The sequence below is a fragment of the Hibiscus syriacus genome, unplaced genomic scaffold, assembly GCF_006381635.1.
Source record: "Hibiscus syriacus cultivar Baekdansim isolate YM2019G1 unplaced genomic scaffold, ASM638163v2 tig00020682_pilon, whole genome shotgun sequence".
NCBI classification, from domain to species: Eukaryota; Viridiplantae; Streptophyta; class Magnoliopsida; order Malvales; family Malvaceae; genus Hibiscus; species Hibiscus syriacus.
The window spans coordinates 378,083-386,535 of NW_024062499.1; positions in this window are offsets into that span (position 1 = coordinate 378,083).

Below are 8,453 nucleotides of genomic sequence, written 5' to 3' on the forward strand. Positions count from 1 at the left end.
CCCTTAAGGTTCCATGCGAGAATTACTTACTAATGAAGCCCATGGAGGAGGATTAATGGTATATTTTGGGATAGCAAAGACTTTGGCTATACTTCTAGAACATCTATATTGGCCCAAAATGAAACGAGATGTGGAAATGTTATGTGAGCGTTGCATAACTTACAGGAAGGCCAAATCTAAAGTCATGCCACATGGACTTTACACACCACTACCCATACCGGAAGCACCATGGATGGATATTGCAATGGATTTTGTGCAAGGGCATCCACGCACAAAGAACAATAAAGAATCCATTTTTGTAGTTGTTGATAGATTTTCCAAAATGGCTCATTTCATTCCCAATGACAAAACTAATGATGCCTCACATATTGCTACTTTGTTTTTCAGGGAAATTTTAAGGCTACATGGTATACCCAGAACTATTTTGTCTGTTCAGGATGTGAAGTTTTTAAGCCACTTTTGGAGAGCACTATGGAGTAAGATTGGTACTAAGCTACTATTCTCCACCACTTTCCACCCTCAAACAGATGATCAAACTGAAGTGGAGAATCGAGTACTTTCCATGTTACTTCGATCCATCATTCGGAATAATTTGAGAACATGGGAGGAGAGTTTACCACATGTGGAGTTTTCATACAACCGTTCAATCCATACTACTACGAGGCGTACGCCTTTCGAAGTGGTGTATGGGTTCAATCCATTAACACTGATAGACTTGTACCATTACATGCTGATCAAATTATGAATAAAGATGGACTTAACAAAGTTGAGTTTGTTAAGAAGCTTCATCAACAAGTGAGGGAGAACATTGAAAAGCGAACTAAGCAATACGAGCAACAAGCAAATAAGGGTCGTAAGTGAATTACTTTTGAGCCAGGGGATTAGGTGTGGTTGCACATGAGGAAAAAAGTTTTCCAGCTCAACAAAAGTCCAAATTAATGCCTCGAGGAGATGGACCATTCCAAATAGTCAAGAAGATCAATGACAATGCTTATCAATTAGATCTTTCAGGTATGTTTAATGTCAGTGCAACCTTCAATGTTGCTGACTTGTCTCCTTATGATATAGGTGACGATTTGGGGACAAATCGTCTTAAAGAGCGAGGGACTGATATGATCGCCAATAGAAAAGACCCGGAGAAGTACCCAAGTGGCCCCATCACACGAGCAAGGGATAAGGAGTTTCAAGCAGCCATGGAGAGTATGTTTACATCAAGTTTGGAACATGATGAAGTAGGAATAATAAGGGAGGAACACTTTACGTTGCTTATGCATCAGAATTTAAAGTTTACATAACATTCATTGCATTTAATAAGTGTGTTGTTCATTCAAGCATGAATTGCATTTAAATCATCTAGTTCATTTAGGGAAGTAGTTCATTAATTAAACTAGTTCGTTTATTAAATTAACTCTTAATTGTTTCATGCATGTTTTCAATTAAATATTGAATAAAGTTCACCTTTGTGTCTAGGTGCATGAGAGAAGTTGAATGGTTTCATCATATTCGTTGGTTAGGGTTGTTGGATATTCAAATTCCTAAGGCCCTTAGTGGTTTAGGTGTCCGAGATTTGGAGCTTTTCAACATGCGTTTCTCTGTAAACAAGAGTGGAGGTTAACGAATGACTCTCATACTCTGGTTGCTCGTGTGATGCAGGCTAAATACTATCCTGGAGGGAGTTTTCTTACATCGGAATTGGGTCCACACCCGTCCTATGTATGGCAAAGTATCTGGATGGCGAAGGATATCCTACAGGAAAGTTTGCGGGCACAAGTCGGTGATGGAACCACCATCTCAATCTTCTCGGAGCATTGGGTACCCCATTATTCTCCAGCGGTGCATCTTCACTCACGTGTGAACACAAACAATTTGGTCTATGTTTTGGATTTAATTGAACCTGGAATTTTGATCTTGTTCAAAGTTTATTTCCGTCATATATTGCTCGAGCCATTTTGTCCATTCCCCTCCCAGTTGATCCTTGCCCTAATCGCATGGTTTGGCGTATGGAGCACAATGGTCGTTTCACCGTTCGGAGTGCCTATAACATGTTACTCCAGTTGGACCATCACCGTGAGGTGACGGCGGCTATGGACAAAGCGTTCTACAACCTGTTGTGGGCTCAACCTCTTCTTTATAAAGTCCGCATTTTCATTTGGAGGGCTTACAGGAATCTACTCCCTTGTGCCTTAAACCTCTACCAGAAGAGGGTCATCCAGGATCTTGGTTGTTTTCATTGTGGCTTGTCTTTAGAGACTGTTGTCCATGCGCTCCGTGACAGTCACTATTTGCAGGCTAAGTGGGATTTGTTCGGTTGGGGCCAAGTTCAACATGGACAATCGCTTGACTTCAAGGAATGGCTACTGTCGGTGCTTCCAAGTTTTGATCGGGAAATCATTTCTAGATTGTTTCTTCTTTTATGGTCTATTTGGGGTGCCCGCAATCGACATTTCCACCAGGGTTACATAGCTTCTGATATGGAGCTCCATGGGTTTGTCAATTATTATCTTGTGTGTGTGCCTGTGTTATCATGGTCTGGTCCCCACCTCCTAGGGGGCTAGTCAAACTTAACTTTGACGGATCCTACGACCCAGTTTTGGGGAGGGGTGGTGTTGGCTGTATTCTTCGAAATGCAAATGGTGAGTTCGTTGCTGCTTGCTCTCGTCATATCCCTTATGCAATAGATGCGTTTCTTGTTGTGTCCTTGGCCAGCTTGGAAGGAATGAAGATGGCTTTGGATTTTGGCAATCACTATTCGACAGTGGAGGGTGATTCTCGCTCCATTATTTCACGGGCTTTTTCAACAACACGAGATGATTCTTATGGTGGACGTGTTTTAAATCAAATCAGAGCTCTAACTCAATTTTTTGCAGGGCGTACTTTTCAACATGTTGGAAGGTCTGCAAATGGTGTGGCTGTTGCCTTCGTACGGGTGGGGCTTGCTTCAGATCTGTTTACATTGGCAAAATAACCCGCCACAGTTTGCAATTTCGCTGTTAGAAGCAGATGGCGTTCCTTAGTCCCTTGGCTTGTTTGCTTGTAGTTCTGTGTGTTTTCGTGCATGTACTGATGTTATGTTTGGCAATAAAATATTAAGTTTCTCTTAAAAAAATGAAAATACCCTTTTTTTTTATAAATATTTTTATACGAAATTACTAAAATTTCTCGGATATGATGATGAAATGTGTTATTTTTTATTAATTAACTTTTCAAAAACAGTATTGAACGAAATAATTATGAATATGAATATGCATGGTAAGGAAAGTGCACGTTGTATACCGTAATACATTACTAAAACCAGACATAGAAACACAATATTAGTTAAATTGTCTTTGTTAAGTAAATATTAAAAGGGTAAATTACACGTTTTATACTTAAATTATCACTTTTTGTTTCGCTTTAGCGTCTAAATTTTAATTTTCTTAAAATCATTAACAACAATGCTTATGTGGCATGATATGTCAATTTTTTTATTTTTAATTACATATCACCGTGTCACCACATATAGGGATAAAAAAATTAGAAATCACCTCTTGCTCCTAGTATGAATTGAACTTGAATATCTTTCATTAGAAACAACTCACTCAACCATTGAGCTAAACTAATAATTTAGTTAAAATTCATCACATTTTGTATTTAACTTGTATAGCGGTATCACCATAAAATCAATATTTTTCGATGATTATATGATTCAAATATGTGACACTTTAAATTAATCACTGAAAGCTTAGTCGCTCAACTATAGTGTGAATTTTTTTATTATATTGAACTTAATACTTATTCATTATTAAATCAAAAGATTAATTTTTTTACTTTATTTAAAAATAAAAAATAATTAAATAATTTATATATTTTATAGAAGTTATATGAAATACTTATATAAAGTATATTTATAATATTATAAAAATAGTTATTTAATTTTTAAAATCAAATTAATTATTATTTGAAATAATATTATTTTAAATTATATATTTAATTTTAAATAATTTTAAATTTAATGTAAATTATACGTTTAGTATCCAACTATTACTTTGGTTCTATACAATATTATTTAAAATTAAATAGATAATTTTAAAATTAATATTATTTAAAAATAAATAATTAATATTATTCAAATAAATAATTTGTTTTTAAAAATTAAATAAATAATTTCATAATATTATAAATATACTTTCTAGAATAATTTAATATAAATTTTATAAATATATATAAATAATTATTTTTTTATTTTTTTATTTCCAAATAAAGTGAAAATTATTCTTTAATTTAATAATGATATAAATAAGTATTAAGTTTGATATAATAAAAGTAAATTTGCTTTATAGTTGAATAACTAAGCTTTAGATCATTAATTTAAAGTGTCACATATTCAAAAATTTTAACCATAGGAAAATATTGATTTTATGATGATACTATTAACAAAATATGGTCAAATTATATTAAATTACTAGTTGATGACACATGTCACCATTTAATTGGTTGAATAAATTAATTAAAAAATACTGACAGAGAAATAAAATGTGAGATAATTTTTTTTTAAAAAAAAATAACATGTCATGCCACATCAGCATTGTTGTAAATGGTTTTGAAAAAAAAATAAAGTTTAGGTACTAAAATGAAATAAAAATTATAGTATAGATACTAAATGTGTAATTTACCCTTGAATATTTACTTAATAAGAATAAGTTAATTAGTAGTATGTTTCAGTATGTTGTTTTAGTGGTGTGTTACGGTATATGCGCTTTAGACTATCCATATTGTAGAACAAATATGTAAAATAACAAAAAATATTACGACAACTATATTTGTAAAAGAGGTTGGGGATCATTTTCTTCTCCTTAGTTCTTTTTTCGAGCACATTAGCGGGTTTAATAGGCTTCGAAATTCTTTAGATGTCTCAGAAAGATTGCCAACCTTTTTACTTTTAGGAAATTAAATTGAAGGACTGGCGTCGGAATGGATCGAGGAGGTGAGTGAAGATAATCGTACCCTAAAAATTTAAAATCATCATATATTTTAGATTTCTTATGTATTTGCTTATTGAAAATCAATATTCGCCTCCTTGAAATTTATAAGTTCATTCATTCCTTAAATTTTAAAATTCATCCATTTAACATAAAATCTTATGTTTATCCCTGAGACTAGACACTAGTTGAACATACATCTTAACTACGCTTGCATATTGCAATCAATCAACTCTATTATTAATAGTGTTCTTAATTATTAGTGTAGTTAACTCGTGCTTTCTTAAGTTGTGGTGACAAAATAAACCACATCTGTATTCATTTTTATAACTCGTAATATATGTTAGGAATTTATTATTTTTGAAGAAAAGGTGGTGATGTGATTTTACTCCTGCACCTTCTACTTTTCATCTTTCATCCTTAAGTGTGGAACTCATCAAGGACCAGAGAGCTTTTACGATCTTCTTTTTACATTTCTTTAAGTATTTTCATCCACATAACATGAACTCATACTATGCTTTGCATCCGTGTCTTAACATGTTAAACATATTATTAGAATACTTCCATATGAGATTCATGCCTATAACATGAACTCTGTAATACCCCAAATTTTGACTGGTGACTAAAATATATTGAAAGTTTAGTGGCTAAAGTATAAAATTTGAAAATTGTAGGGATCAAAATTTGTAATTTTTAAAAGTTATATATTTTAGCATGTAAATGAAAAGTTTGGATTAAAAAAAGATTTTAGTGGGAATCAGATTTTTGGTACAAGAATTTTGTTAAAAGCTATAAAGCAGTAAAGTTCGGTATTGAAATCGAATATTCGGATTGAATTGGAATTTTACAAAAATTTGAAGGATGTTATAAAATGGTTGGAAATATTATTTTTTATATTTTATAAAAGTGAAATTTAACATGGATTAATGGAATTAAGGTCGATTTTCCATGTTAAGCCGAAATTTTGGAATTAGGTGACTAAATTGCAATTTTAAAAAATTGCAAGGACAAACATCAAAAATCAGAATTAAGATATTTTATTTATGGATATGATGAGGTAAGGGATGATGTCATAGAGTGGCATGGGTGTAATTTTGGGAATTCATTAATGGTAAGTTAGTATTTTGGCCTAATATGATAAAAAAAATTAGTTTTAATTGATTTTTAAAGGTTAAAATAGGAGTTTTTTTTTTTTTTTTTTTGAGAATGCTCGTGAACTTCTCTTCTCTTCTCTTCTCTAGCAGGCTGCTGAAACCCATAGCCAAGGTGAGACAATTTATTTGCTTCCATTTTAGATCAAATTTAGTGAGTTTTAGGATTAAACCGTGAAATAAGAAAATCAACTACACTAATTTCTCTACAAGATGATGTAATTAATTCTTGGTTTCATGTTTGAATGGTGGTAGTGGGTGATTTATGTGGATGAAGGGGAAGTGTGATTTTTATGATTAAAGATTGATTCTTGATATTAGAAGTGTTGTAAGAATTGATGAAGAACTTAAGGATGCAAATTAATGAAAATAGTTTAGATCTTTTGAATCTGGCAGTGAGTTTGAAAATTCACCATAAATTCTATAAATATTATTTGGAGGTGATTTTTATATATTATGTTCGTATATCAATACAGTTTTTTTTAAAACAAACGGGGATCAATTTTAAGGTGTATAAAAAATATATGAATTTTTAACCGAGGAAAGGTCAGAAAAACGGGTAACATATTATGTCGGTCAACTTTGAAAAATCACCATAAATTATACATAATGAATTAAAAGGAGTTCTTTATATGGATAGATTCGTATTCGAGTCTGGTTTTCAAAGGAAGAAACGAAATTAAATTCCAGTTTGTTTATCAATACAGAATACTGATTCTTTAAAGGTAGTACAAGTTGTCTGAATATGGAAATTTTAGAATTTAAGTTGAAATGGATTAGAAGATGAAGAGTAATGTTTAAATGTTGAGTATATTTTTGGATGCTTGGAATTGAAATTAAATGTCAAGAGACCAATTTGAATAAATTAGAAATGTTGAGAATAATTCTAAAAGAACTCATTTTAATGGTTAGATGGTGAAATTCGAAAGGTTCCAAAACTTTGGGGACTTGTTTGCAAGTTTTTAAATGAAAAAGTATTATCTGGGTATTTTATTCAAGTGCTGGAATTTTAGTAATTTATGTACAATTATCATAATGGTGAAGGACTATTATGAATTAAAGGAAAAGTTGAGTTGAATTCTAGAAAGAATTTAAAATATGTGGTTTGATTTTATAATTGGTAAAAGTTGAAGAATCATGTTGGTATTAATTATTTATGGAATTGAATAACTGTTTCGACAAGTTTGAAGTTATAATGGAGTTATGAGTTTGGTTGATATCGATTTAGTTATCGATTTTATTTTATAGATTTTCAAATGTTAAAATGAGATTATATTAGTATGATACTAATATGTAGTTCGAACAATTTTTGTCTTATAATTTGATATTGTTAGACTACGTAAAATCTAGCAATCTGAATGATTCGAAAGGAAATGACAAAGCTCGTGACTAGGATTATTATATACAAATTCTGTAGTGAGGGAAAGGTGAGTACAATTTATTTATTTAATTATTATGATTGAGGACGACTTGCGATAAGTCAACCTCACCTTGTTTATTTCAAAGATATGAATTATGTTTTGATTATGGAATTATATCCATGATATTTTTAATAAGTTTTATGATTAATTTTGGGTATGAATTGCCCATGTCACATTTTACGAATGTGAATTAAATATATTTCTGATTCTGATATGATTTTTATCAAATGATTACGAAATTAACTAAAAAGTCAATTGTATGTTATATGGAGAGTCAAAGGTACAATTGGCATTCCATGAGGTGGAGTGATTATTTGTTCTGATTCTGATATACTATGGTGTACCGGAGTGTACACTCATATATATATTCTGATCTGAATGCACTTTGTGTGTGCATATTGTTATTTCCGATGTGTTAGCATTGTTTGTGCTTATATGTTCCAACTCTGATGATCTAAGATCTGTATTGCACACACTCGTCTGACTCACGTACCTTATATTCTCTTAAAATATACTTTGGGCTATAAAAATGAAATAAGAAAGTTCTAAAAAGTGTCTGATTACAAAAGAATATGGATTGATTATTCTGTCTGATCTTATTTATTATGATTTTGTGAAAATCATCATATGATTCTTTCAGATTTCTGATAAAGTTCAGCATGAGATATCCGGTTTGAACATTCTGAAAATTTAGTCTGCTTTATTTTTAATGATTTTATATATATATTGATATTTTATTTATTTATTTATTCTCACCTTTAGTATTACTGTCTCACTAAGTTATACTTAGCGCGTGATGATTTTCATGCGTAGGGTCTGATTGAGATACAAATGATTTATATGGAACCTTCCAAGCATCATGTGCAAATCATCTATAATACCAGAATCAGTAAGACATCATTGAATTTTCTTTTGACTAGTAG